This window comes from Macrobrachium rosenbergii, chromosome 41 (assembly GCF_040412425.1).
Source record: "Macrobrachium rosenbergii isolate ZJJX-2024 chromosome 41, ASM4041242v1, whole genome shotgun sequence".
NCBI classification, from domain to species: Eukaryota; Metazoa; Arthropoda; class Malacostraca; order Decapoda; family Palaemonidae; genus Macrobrachium; species Macrobrachium rosenbergii.
In genome coordinates this window covers 9,368,611-9,383,172 of record NC_089781.1, presented here as the reverse complement: position 1 = coordinate 9,383,172, position 14,562 = coordinate 9,368,611, and the positions used below count along the sequence as shown (strand labels likewise).

The 14,562-nt window shown below is 37.7% G+C and overlaps 1 protein-coding gene across 3 annotated transcripts in view; it reads right to left on the bottom strand.

Moving 5' to 3' along the window:
* Nucleotides 1-14,562, bottom strand: part of LOC136826621 (E3 ubiquitin-protein ligase Siah1-like) — a 50,169-nt gene that overhangs the window by 18,111 nt on the left and 17,496 nt on the right. The gene's annotated exons all lie outside the window — the stretch shown is intronic.

Below are 14,562 nucleotides of genomic sequence, written 5' to 3'. Positions count from 1 at the left end.
AGTTACCACATGCAGTCATTTCACCTTTCTTTGGTACCATTGCTAAGACTCCAATTTCCAATCATCAAGCTTTGTTTCCTCATTCTGTATTTTCTGCCATACACTCCAGTTAGTATACTAATATTTTATTTTCAGTTAACCCTTTAACGCCGAAACCCTATTTACAAAAACGTCTCCCGTATGCCGGCGGCGTTCGGTGAGTTAGCGCCAAGCAGAAAAAGTTTTTTCAAAAATCACAGCACGCTTAGTTTTTAAGATTAAGAGATCATTTTTGGCTCCTTTTTTTTTGTCATTGCCTGAAGTTTAGTATGCAACCATCAGAAATGAAAAAATATCATTATCATATATAAATATTGGAATATATGACAGCGAAAAAAAAAAAAACTTGTATATAATTGTATACAAATCGCGCTGTAAGCAAAACGGTTAAAGGTAATGAGTTTATTTTTTAGTTGTATTGTACACTAAATTGCGATGATTTTGGTATATAACAAATTTTAAAAACGATCAAAGCAACACAGAGAAAATATTATCACAAAATGATGCATGAATTTGTAACGCGCTGGACGTAAAAAATGTTTTTTTCAAAAATTCACCATAAATCGAAATATTGTGCTAGAGACTTCCCGTTTGTTGAAAAATGAAGCTAATTGATTGAATATTACTAGACTGTAAGTGTTTTAGCTTATAATTGCAGTTTTCGACCATTTCGGTCGTGTTAAAGTTGACCAAAAGTCGAATTTTTCTATTTATCGTGATTTATATGGAAATATTTCAAAGCTGATAAAAGCTACAACCATGAGTTATTTTTTTGTACTGTACATTGTACTTTTCACTTTATGTAAACTAATATAAAGCGCAAATATTACGACATTTTCATATATAAAATCTTTTTTAAAAATTCACCATAAATCGAAATATTGTGCTAAGACTTCCAATTTATTTCAAAATGAAGTTAAACGATTGAATATTACTAGAATATTTTAGCTTACAATTGTGTTTTTTTACCTTTTCGTTTGAGTTAAAGTTGACGAAGGTTGAAATTTTGGCAGTTATCGATTTATGAAAATATTTCAAAACTGATAAAAAGCTACAACCATGAGCTATTTTCTGTTGTATTCTACATGAAATTACACATTTTCATATATAAAAGTTTATGTAACGACTAATGTAAAACGATGCAAACATTACGACAACATGACGAAAATTTCTGAGATGTTTATAAAAAAGGAAAAAATTTTTTTTCAGAAATTCCATAAATCGAAATATTGTGCTAGAGACTTCCAGTTTGTTGCAAAATGAAGGTAAATGATTGAATATTACTAGAATGTAAGAGTTTTAGCTTATAATTGCATTTTTTTACCATTTCGGTCGAGTTAAAGTTGACCGAAGGTTGAAATTTTGGCAGTTATCGTGATTTATAAGAAAATATTTCAAAACTGATAAAAGCTACAATCATGAGTTATTTTCTGTTGTATTCTACATGAAATTGCGCACATTTCCATATATAAAACTTTATGTAACGACTAATATAAAACAGTGCAAACATTACGACAACGTGATTTAAAGAATTTCTGGCGCGGACGTAAGGAAAAAGTTTTTCAAAAATTCACCATAAATCAAAATATTGTGCTAGAGACTTCCAATTGGTTGCAAAATGAAGGTAAATGATTGAATATTACTAGATCGTAAGAGTTTTAGCTTAAAATTGCGTTTTTTGCCCATTTTGGTCGAGTCAAAGTTGACCGAAGGTTGAAATTTTGGCAGTTATCGTGGTTTATATGAAAATATTTCCAAACTGATACAAGCTACAACCATGGGTTGTATTTTGCTGTATTGTACATGAAATTGCACACATTTTCATATATAAAACTTTATGTAACGGCTAATATAGAACAGTGCAAAAATTACGACAAAATGACGAAAGAATTTATGAAATTTTCGGCTGAGTTACCGCCAATGCGTAAGAAAAAAAGTTTTTTTCAAAATTCCATAAATCGAAATATTGTGCTAGAGACTTCAATTTGTTGCAAAATGAAGGTACATGATTGAATATTACTAGAATGTAGGAGTTTTAGCTTACAATTGCGTTTTTCGACCATTTCGGTCGAATCAAAGTTGACCAAAGGTTGAAATTTTTTGTAGTCGACGTATGGTACGTCCACTCGGCACCCAACAGACAATTTTAGTCGACGTATGATACGTCCAATAGGCGTTTAAGGGTTAAAATAACATCTGCATGATTCCACTGAGCCCAGTGGTTTCTATCTCCTAAGTTTCTTGATTACTGACTTCCATGAAAAACCATGAAGTCTTCTTCAGCTTCTGATATATCAATCAAAATGACAAATTTTAAAATTAATTTGTATCTTTCATAACTAACAAACCTGCGGTCTTAACATTCGGATAAAATCTTCTAGCACCAGCTGGAAACCGGTAAAAAAAATAGGAATTGTTTATGCGAGGAACTGGTGGCATCTGGCATCAGTTGCGGGGATGAGGGAGGATGCAGGCAGCGACCTAATCTCAACCGTGACATATTTAGTTTTCTTCCATCCCAGGGTTAACTAAAAGAGGGGTGACTAAAGGTGGACAGTAAATGTCAAGACTGCAGGTTTGTTAGCAATGAAAAATACATATTAATTTTAAAATTTTTCATTTGTTCATATGCGAATCAAACCTGGGTCTTAACATTAGGATAGACACATCTTTGGTGGGAGGTAAGAGAATCTTGAACCGACTGGAGGTTCACCACACCTGGTCACACTTCCTGAATACGAGAATTCAAAGGAAGGGGACCCAAGCCTCTGACTTGTTAGATAGAAGGGTATCTAACAGTCATATTACTGGGCTAAAATACAATGCAGAGATTCATGGCATGGGTGGAAGTTAAAAATCTATATCTGTTTGGATAACAAACTAACGTAGCCACCTAATCTTGTTATCAATCCCCTCTCTCCTTGCTAGAGAGATGATGGGCTTGCTACTGACAGGCTATATTCGAGTAGAATATTAAAAACTCTAACAGTAAGGTTGCTCACTCACCTGCATCTCGCCAGTTCCAGCTTATGATGGATCAACCTTCTCACTGCCCGCTGGTAGAGAAGGAAGGGAAAATGGAAAGGGAAAAAGACCAGTCATCTCAATCACTCTCACTTTCATACCATCATCTTAGGTTAAATACAAACTGTCCCGCTGGGAACACTGGATGAGCTACATAATTTGTTGAGCAGCCACCACTGGACCCAAGGAAAAAGTGTCCAAGGACCTGTGGGCAACATCCCTTAGGTAGAAGGATGTGAGGGTGATTTGGTGAAGCCAAGAACCAGCCTTCAGAATCCTCTGAACAGACCAGTTCTTTTTGAATGCCAAGGAAGGGCCTAAAGCCCTAAGAACATGTGCTCTTGCATGTACTGTATTGGCATTAGAGGCTGAAGATGACATGTAGGCATGTCTAATTACCTCACGCAGTCAAAAGGAGATGGTATTCTTGGACACTTCTTTCTTGTTTCAGCCTGCAGTTACAAAAAGTCTCCGACACCCTGGTCTGAGGTCATGAGTCCTTTTTATAAAGGTACGAGCGCCCTTACGGGACAAAGAAGCAATTCATCCGGACTGTTATCAACAAAATCTCCCAGGGAAGGGATAAAGAAGGAATCAAATCTTTTATCATGAACCGAGGGATTCTGGGTCTTAGCTATGAATTCCGGGACAAATTCGAAGGCTACAGACTCCCAACCCCTGGTATGTTTTACATCAAAAGACAGACCATGGAGTTCTCCGAATCTTTTCGACAAAGCTAAGGCCAATAGGGATACTGTTTTGAGGGTCAAGCTTCAGCCAGATGACCGTCGTAATGGTTCAAAAGGGGCACGACTGAGACTACTAAGTACCAGAGTTAGGTCCCAGGTAGGCAGTTTATGTTCTCTAGGAGAACAAGATTGTTCAAAACTTTTGAGCATTATTGAGATTTCCAAAGAGGAGGCTATGTTCACATCTTTTAAGTGAAGAACCACTCCCACGGCAACCCTATAGCCCTTAATGGCAGAAACCAAACGATGTTTTTCTGTGCAAAGGAAAACCAGGAAATCAACTATATATCTGTTGAACAGAGGTTCCGACTGGAGAGAAATCCCATCAACGACTCCAATCACAGTAGGTGGCCCATTTTCCCTGGTACACAGCTGAGGTAGATCTCCTGAGATAGCCAGACATCTCTGCCACTGTTCTGCGAGAAAAGCCTCTCGCTTGCAGGAGATACTGGTTAGCCTCCAGCTGTGAAGAGATAGGGACCCTACTGGATAATGATATCTTTCCACGTGAGGCTGACACAGAAAATTGTGCCATGCAGGAATTTCTCTCGGAACTGCTAACATCAGAGCTAGCAAGTCTGGGAACCATTCTGCTTGAGGCCACAAAGGTAGCTACTAAGGTCATCCTGAGATTCTGAAATCATCACTCTGTTCAAGACATGACGGATCAGGCAAAATGGAATGAATGTGTAGACTTCCAGATTGTCCCATAGGTGTTGCAGGGCATCTTTTGCCACTGCGAAGGAATCTGGAGCCACTGAACAAGACCTCCAACTTCCTGTTGAATCTTGAGGTGAATAGGTCTATCACTGGTCTCCCTACAGATGGAAGAGCTTGTCTGCTATCTCCTGATGTAGAGACCACTCTGTACTTAGTACCTGATCCTGACAACTTAGTTTGTTGGCCAATACATTCTTTTTGCCCGGATATCTGGAGATATCCAAGTGTATTTAATAATACATCGTATTATTAAGTAAAACCCCTTCCTTATTAAATTTCCTTGAAGGAAGAAGGCAAAAGTCAGTTCCCTCCAACACACAAATATACACACACCAAGAAGGCACAAAAGGCTAGGTCACACACACAATATCTGAGAGAGCACTGCCGAGATGGTAATGCTATAAAGTCAGACAACAAAATGAGTAAGGATACAAGCAGCAGCAGGAGGCCAGCTGGGTTGAATGGGTACACTCCTTTCAGGATAATTGTGCCACACTGGAATTAGTTCTGCATGGAGTAAGGCCTTTTATGATTAATGGGTTCTAATGAACCCAACTATCATACAACTATAGTTGTAAGGACTGTCATAGTTCCCACTGTAATGAAAGATTCTATATAACAATGCATTGTCAGGTCGAAAATCTACAGCAGTCATTCAGATATGTCATAGTTGTGGTTTCTGCATTGTCAGGTAGAAAATCTACAGCAGTCATTCAGATATGTCATAGTTGTGGTTTCAAGTTATAATCAACATTGCAAGTAAGGATGCTCAGATTTTACATTCTGGAGTTCCTGGGAATGTTTTCATAGAGTATTTCTTGAGCATATCTTCAAATTCATGCGCAAACCCTGGATCCCGAGAAACTTGAATCCGACATAGCTACCAATTCACAGAGCTAGGCTAGCTAGATTAATAAACAGGAAATTGAGTACTTCACCAAGGAGAGACGCCACAACTAAGCGCAAGGAGACAAAGGAAACCAAACAGTTTGAGGCAGACGGACGCGCAAGATGCGTTCCCAATACGCCCGAGAATGACTGACCTGGGTTCATGGGTATGTCTCCTGCCACACCACCCCCACCGGCATCCAGTGGGGTTGGGTCTCCCGCCAATTATATCAGCGTTCCAAACAAAGTTTGAAAATTTATATTTCGGACGTGTCGATTTTAAAGAGATAAAAGCTTTTACAGTGTTTTGGTAAGTCATTATAATGAAATAAAAAAAAAATAAAAATCAGGTTGCACCACATTCACCTATTTTAACCAGATGTTTTGTGGGTGGCTTAGTGATATGTAAACCCTGTTGGCAACTTATAGTCTGCATTTTTTCTTTTACAGTACAGTCAAACAGTAAGTTTACAACTAGCCTACCAGCAGGTACCCATGGTACAGCTACACCTACACCCACAGTATGATACTCCAGTTCCACAATTCAGTGTTAAGCCCTGTTATGGTTTTTAACCTTCACTATAGTATTTGTATCTTCTTCTTCTTCTTCTTTTTTTAACGTGCTTTTTTTCCCATTTTTGTATGGGGTAAGCACGATGCCTTCTTTTGAAGGACTTTTGATTTGGCTTTGGGGTAGACCGTAGTCTCGATCGGCTGCCCTGCCTGACATCGCTTAGACCCCGGTAGCGTATGTTACATGTATCATACCCGACCCAACGCCCTTTCTTCCCAGCAGCGAAGTTGTTGCGCCGGGTAGGGCGAGAGTTCAAGACGTGTGAGACGTTTGTTATGTTTTTTAGAAGGTGTTGTAGTGGCTTTGTTTTGTGTGTGTATTTAGTCTGTAACACCCATTTGCTTTTTAAGCAAACCTATCCGTTGATTACATATATAATCCCGGGATGTCTACACGGATATCAAAGTGTCCGCCTCTCTGATCAGTCAGCTGCGGATTTGAACCCGCGCCACAGACCTCTACGAAGTCCGAAGCTGCTGCTGTAACCGACTGAGCCATCAAGGCTCTTCACTATAGTATTTGTATCATGACCCATAATAGTAACAGTATCTGGGTTTAGAATAAGAAAACATGATACGCATTTATTATATACAGATTGTTTGTACTGGAAAAATTACCATGAGTCAATGGCTTTATTTTGGCTGAAGCACTGCATGCATTTTATATCTCAGTGCATTGCAGTAATATGGCACTGACATTGACCAGTACATCATGTTGGTTACTGTAGTTTTCAATTTGTTTCTAGTAAAAATGCTCCTTTTTGCATTTTTCAATTTCACAGATTTTAATATTTAATAAGCTCTTCTCAAGTTGAGATACTAGTGAACTGACAAACTTGAACAGATAACCAAATGATGCATATGATAATAACTGCTAACCTATGTTTCATCCTATATTTTCTTGGACAACAGTGACCCACTGTTTCAAGGTTTTAATAGTATTGGACACAGGTTTATGCAACAAATTTTTATTCTTAGAAAAAGCTAAAATTATTCACAACAAGAATAACATTTTACTGCAGTCACTGTTCATTTCAGTTCGAGTAAAGCAAAGATACTGTACCAGCAATATTGATAGAAAACAGTTACTACTCTTCTGCTGAAACAGTTACTACTCTTCTGCTGAGGCATCTACCACATTCTGCTAATATGAGAATGAATCTTTGTTAAATTGTATATTTCTTTGTTTTTTATAATAACTTTGTTTATAAACTACTTTAAGTAAGTGTAATTTAAACACTTTATTCAGAGATCACAAAAAGGAATTCTGATCATTATCTAGCAATGTTAACTTCTTCCTTTGATCAATTATCTAGCAATGTAACTTCTTCCTTTGGCCTCAAGGATACACAATAAGCTTCCAATTTATTTATGGCAAAAAACAGCATTGATGCTGAGAAATATATAAATTTTCATAATAAAATTTATTATTTGGATACTTACCAACTGTTAAAGGTAGCTTATATCTCCACGGCGATAGGCGAGACAGCATTCAAACAAAAGGAGATTGCATAGCTGACAACACAGGAGGCTGTCTACTTCACCTGTTCTCCACCAGGTGTATTTCAAAAGTTTTAGCTCTTGTCAAAATTCTCCTTGACACCCCAGTTGTGGAGAGGCTGGGTAGGGTCTATTTTTACAGTTGGTAAGTATCCAAATAACATATTTTATTATGAAAGTTTATATTATTAGGGATGAATCTTACCTACTGTTAAAGACAGCTGATTCCCACACAGAAAAAAGGATGGTGGGTTATGCAGGTAGACAAAATCCACTCAGCCAAGTGAGCTAAGAGCTTCTTGTATGAAACCCAAAACATTCTTACCTAATCTGGAATCCTCCAAGGATAATACTGCTTCCAGAAGGCAGAATCTGTCCAGGGTGCAAGACTTGCATGACCCTGGGTCCGAAAGACCAAAAAAAGAACAGTCAACTAAAATAAATACCTAAAATTACAAAGGTATGCTCCTTTACAACAAATGTGCCTTTGTGCTCCCCACAGAACCAACACCCAGGATTAAAAATTGAATGCTTTTTCTTTCAGTTCAGGAAAAGACTTTCCTTAGTACTACTAGTGGACTAAGGGCTTTACAATTTTTGAACGCAATTTCTACTTATGATGTAGCAACTGCTCTTACACTATGAATATTTACCTCCAATAAAGGTAAGAGATCTGGGTCCACTGTTTCATGTGCTAGTCTTATTAAAATCTTAAAAAAAAAAAAAGACTGTGTTCTTAGATAAGGGAGTGGTAGGCTTTCTAACACCACAAAATAAATGATTAACTTTGCCCCTTACAGGCTTAATCCTATCTAAATAACTTTTCATTACCTTAACCATTCTTGGTAATTGCTTTGCTTCAACATCATTCTTAGCCCTGAATAAAGGCATACAAAATAAAATATTCCCTTAACAAAAGCCTGCCTTCTTTGAGAAAGCTTGCAATTCACTCACTCTTTTCACTGTTGCTAGAGCTACCAAAAAGACACTTTTTCATCATCAGAAACCTCAAAAAAGCTGAGTCCAAAGGCTCAAAAGGATTTGCATGTTAAAATCTCAAAACTATGTCTAATCTCCATGACAGGGACTGATACAAAACTCTGGAAACTTCAATCTTAATCTCAACACCTCAAGATCTAGATCGTTTGAGATATCCACGACACAGAACTGAGGAAAGCATGGATCTATACCCTTGAATAGCAGCAACTGAAAGATTCTTATTATCTAAAAAAAAGAGAAAGAACTTAATAATGTCTACAGAGGTAAGGGTGCTGGAAATCCCTTTAGAACGACACCAGGGCAGTACACATACAACTGCCTCATACAAGGCCAAAATTGTCTCTAGTCTTGATTTAACAACTGCTATGTGCTCCATAAATGAGCTTGTGTAATCTTGTGCTAAATACCAAAATATTATTGTAATATATTGGAAATTAATTAAATTAAACTAGAACATTAACTAGACACTTTATTCATTACTGAAAAATTTAAAGCCCTTTTTAATTAGTAAAAAATAGAAAACATTATCATTAGATCAACAAAATGCTATCCTTTTAACCGTAGATTATATTATATAAATTCAGTAGAAAAAATAAATCAGTTTGGTAAACATTTTTACTTCTAAAAAAATTAATATGTTATTTATATTTTGTATGATGAAGGAAATCATGTAGTATTTAGAGTACAAGTATAAAATTAATATTCTTTCTGTTTTGTTCTACATAAGAAAACAAATTAACTTTTCATCATATTGGGACAATGGGTAATTTGTATATCAGTCTATATATGTATGTGTGTATGTAATGCTTGTATGTATGTATGTATGTATGTATATATATATATATATATATATATATATATATATATATATATATATATATATGATGGGCTACTGTATACAGATCTGCAGAAGACCTAAATAATTTACTTGTATATAAATACTTTTATTTATAAAATACAAAACCATATTGCCAAATATACAGCCTGTATATGTTTCCTAATGTGTGTCTGTCTGTAACATGTATGTGCATCTTATATGTATTATATTCATGTTTATATATATTCCTAAACCTACAAATTTCATGTACACATGAAAACATACAAAGGTTTTATATATATATATATATATATATATATATATATATATATATATATATATATATATATATATATATATATATATATATATATATATATATATATATATATATATATGTATATAATGTATATATATATATATATATATATATATATATATATATATATATATATATATATATATATATATATACATATATATATATATATATATATTTATGTGTGTGTGTGCATGTACATACATGAGACTAATAAATCTGTTATAAAATAACAATATATTGAAATTCTACACATTTTTTCTTGACCATGCCATCAATCATTCAGGCTGTGTGCCTTTTAGAGTCACACTGAAGACCATTTGAACATCCACAGTGCAGAACTGTCTCTAATAGTTTTGGTGACATGAGCCATATGACCACATCTATTATGTCCATATTACGTAAAACTTAATTAAGACAGGCTTACCTTAGGGATACACCATAACAACTCTCACGCAATAGCTAGCTGGTTACTGATTTTATGAGGGTTTAAAGAGAACGCCCATTGGGCCGTTTCACAGCATTGCCAATCGCAGTCAACGATTTAAGGATAGATTTCTGAGATACCTTAGAAAACCCCCTTGCTCAGATCAGACAGTTGAGAGTCTTCAAGCAGTTAAGTATAGCATGTGGAGGCTTTGGTGGAACCACATGGAATTCAGTTGTCTGAGTAGATCCTTCCTTAATGGAAGAATTTGAGAGAGATCTACCGAAAGTGCCAGATCTGAAACCACCCTCTCTGATGCCATCAAGGCACTACAAGTCATTCTGCAATTCTTTGCTTCCCAAAACTTGTTCAGCACTTTCCTTACTACTGCAATGGGGGAAAAGCATAAGCATCCAGGCTGGACCAGTCCTGAAGAAATGCATCCACTGCCCACGTCTGAGGTCCTGGCATGGAGAACAATACACTGGTAGTCCACATCTGGCACTCCCCACAGACACCATAGTGAGAGACAGACTTGCGGATCGGATTTAACAACTACTCTGTGGGCAAGACTTGTCCTTTCTTGCTCAACTGATCTGCCAGAACATTGTCCTTCCCTGGAAAGAACTGTGGAATCAAAACAATGTTCCTGAATTCAGCCCATATAAGTAATTTGAAACTTTGTCACTGCCCTCATGCCGCCCTGGTTCCTGACATACACTAAAGAGGTTGTATTGTCTGGCAACACTGCTATGATCTTGTCTTTGGCCAGTGTTCGCACTGAAGCAGGCTTCCATACAGCTAACAATTCCAGGTTGTTTATGTGCAACTCTCTCTCTTGTGACAACCATATCCCAGACTTCTCTAGGTGCCCAGGTACACTCCCCAATCTGTCATTGAAGGATCTGAAAATAAGGTGAGGTTTGGGTTCTTTACTCCTACGGATGATCCTGTCAGCAGTCTTCGATGATCCTTCCATCATGCTAACATCTCTCAAAGACTTAATGAGACCGAGAATAAATGAGCAGACTTCCTGTCCCACCTTCCTTTCACTAATCTAACAAATTTTTCTTGAGATGCCATGTGTCCCAAAAGAACAAGCTACTTTCTAACGGGGAGCTTCCTTAAGGGCCAAAATTCTCCGAGATGCAATAAGTTGTTGTCTACTCATTTCTCAGATGGAAAAGCCTGAAAACTGCGAGTCTATCCTTGTCCCCATATAGAGAATAGACTGAGTTGGAATCATGGCAGACTTCTGAAAATTGATCATGATGCCCAGTGACTCAGCCAAAAAGAGTAACAGATCCTTGGCTCTGAGAATTCCGTTGAAAGAGTTGGCCAACATTAACCAGTCGAATAAAGTAAAGAAGAATTCTTACTCCTATAAGGTGACACCTACAAGGTAACACCATGCCCCTACTAGTGCCAAAATCCTTGTGAATACCTGAGGCACTGTACATAGCCCGAAACAAAAGCACCTTGAACTGAAATGCACTCCCTGCAAATACAAAACGAAGGAACTTGTGTGACTAAGGATTTATTGGAATGTGGATATATGCGTCCTGCATGTCTACACATCTAGCACTGGGCGCCAACCTCTGGACACCTTTGGCACCAGAAAAAGTTGTTTGTAAAACTCCAGGGACTTTCCTGACACCTGCCCAATTACATTCTTCTCTAATAATGATATCACTGCTTTCTGAAGTACCAGATACTTCTCGGGCTGGTGAAGATGCAATGCAAAAGCTATAGGAAAAGATGTTGCAGGAGGAGACAGAAAGCCCTCATTCAGTACCTCCACCGCCCAATGTTCTGCCCTTAAGTCTCTCCAAACATGCCAAAAGGCCTGCAATCTGCCTCCTACGAGAATATAAGAAGAGAAAACTTAATTTCTTCCTAATAATCTTAGCAACTTTACTCTTACTAAAACCTGATGTGGATTTATGAAAGGTCTTTGCAGCCGAAGACAAGTCTTGAGACGAGGAAGAACGAATCTTGACTGGAGGACCAAAGGAAGAGGAGTAGGCCTTTTCATGCCTGATTTGAGAACTGGCTTAAAAAGAATCAGATTAAGAAGGTGAGGCAAAGGGGAACCAAAACTGCTGCCATCTTCTCAGGAGAGACCTTAGATAAAAGATAGGAACACAATTGTTCTCTCTTCCTCAAAACAAAGTTAGCAAAAGCATGAGACTATACGACTGCTGTGTCCAAAATAGCCTTGTCCAGCCAAGCAAAAAATCTAATGACTCCTCCCATGCTTTGATACCTGAAAGCACCACAAATTACCTAAGTTGGTACAGAGAGGCAGCAATTGTACCGAGCAAAAGCTCAACAAAAGATACAGCTATAATAATTCTAAAAAGAGACTTGGACTAAAAGAACCTTGAAAGTCTCTAGAGCAAGTCTCTTCAAAGGATCTAGACAAGCAAATATGTCAGAATCGTCGACCAAAGACAGTTGAAACACCAATAACGTCCCTGCATCATAAGAAGTGGCTCTCAATGACTTCAAAAAACCAGAAAGACAACAGCTTGCAGACTTGAAAGAAGCTTTGTGTGCCAAAGTATTAGAAATCTCATTTAACTGAAGGAGAATGCTTGGGTTTCTTCAGAGACTAATAGGCAATGACATACTAGAGACCTAGTCTCTACAGAACCTCTTTCCTCCACTAAAAGAAGATAAAGTGAAGCGCTACTCTCCAGCAAATACCTAAAAAGTGAAGAGACTCCGATGCAAATTCCTCTCCCACCAGAGGAGACATCAGGGCGACAGCAGCTGACTCCTTGCAACAAATCTCCGACTCAATGGAAGGGGAAACTGAAGAAAAAGCAAATCTGCAGCTGCTCTCCTAAGTCAACACAAGATGAGGTGTAAAGACAATGGGAGAGGTTGGGGGAGGAAGGTTGAGGGAGGAGGGAAGAGGAGTGATAGCAACACCTGACCCATCCCCTTGTCCAAACATGACTCAACCCAATTAAGAGCATTCCCAGACATATCTTTTGAAAGCAAAGCAGCTAAAACAGCATCTACCTTAGAAACAACAGAAGATTCTGTAACCATGGTAGATTGGAAAGAGAAACATTAACAGAGGCAGAATGAAGAGACTCACTAACAGCCAAAGAAACAGCATGTAAAAAGCAAACAGGTGCATTTCCAAGATTGAAAGGAATATCACACGAGGATTAAGAATGAGAAATAGAGGAAGAAGAGAATGATTTAACAATCATTTCGGTCAAAATTACATCAGAATTAGAACAACTCACTAGACATATTAATAACACTGTCTATACAGTACCTACATCATTAGTCCTATTGGTGCCAACAGCCTCATTACTAGATGGAAACATATTAAATGAGACTCAGAGTGTGAAAACAAGAAACAGGTGAAGATGGGCACAGAACCACATCATCCCAAGAATTGACCCAGTTCTCTGACAGTAGACTCTCCAAATTGTCACAAGGCAGTCCTAGGCTCGGGCTTCAGATGGGTGAGAGAGCCAACACCATATTTCTTACAGGGAAAGAACATGAAAATGATTGCTCACTAATAGGGGGGACCGGCATGGTTCCCCAACATAAATTCAGTCAAAACCGTTTTACTGACTCTAAAATAAACTTTACACCTTGTTTTAACTTCTCAATACACTTTTCCTGAACTGAAAGGGGTGGAAGGCAGAGCTGAAAAGGAAGTCTCAGTACTAACTAAAGCATTAACAAAGGAAAAGCCTAGACTTGAGTATGGATAACTACAGATGAAGGACCTGGAGAAGGGGGAGAAATGACAGGTTGATAACCTGACCTAACAAATTGCTTTCGCAATCTATGTGCTTCCTTCTCTTCCTATACTAACGAACTTAAGCAAAAAGTCCTTCAAAAATCCCTACTTCCTCACATCTATTCACAAGATGACACTTTATACCATTGCAGCCGGCACTGTGTATCTCCTAAAAAAATCAAGATCCTGCTAGTGTAGTGATCATTCCTACAGAACCTGATGTTCTTGGCCTTGCTTCCAGTGGAAGACATCCAAGGAAAAATAAAAGTGCAGTACTGTGCTGTGAAAGCAGCAAACAGCAAAACCATAAATACCAACAAGCACCTATACATAATGGCAGCATGGAGAATTCTGACAACAGGTAGAACATTCAAAACACGCCTGGTGGAGAACAGGTGAACTAGGCAGTCTTCCAGGTCAGCTATGTGATCTTTTGTTTGAATGCTGGCTCGCCTATCGATGAGGAGATATAAGCTATCTTTAACAGCAGGTAAGATTCATCCCAAATAACTGCCACAGCTGTGTTGCAGAGGTTACCCATTTGTGTTCAGTATTTCATTTTCATCCAATACTATAATGGTCCTGTGGGATATAAATATATACAAGGGCTCTCAGGAAAGGTGAAAAGAAAATTCGAAGACAAGCTTTCATCTTTTTCTCAGAACACGATCACTGTAACATGTCTTGAAAAATAGATGAAACCTCAGTGTCTTTGAATTTTTCTTTCACCTT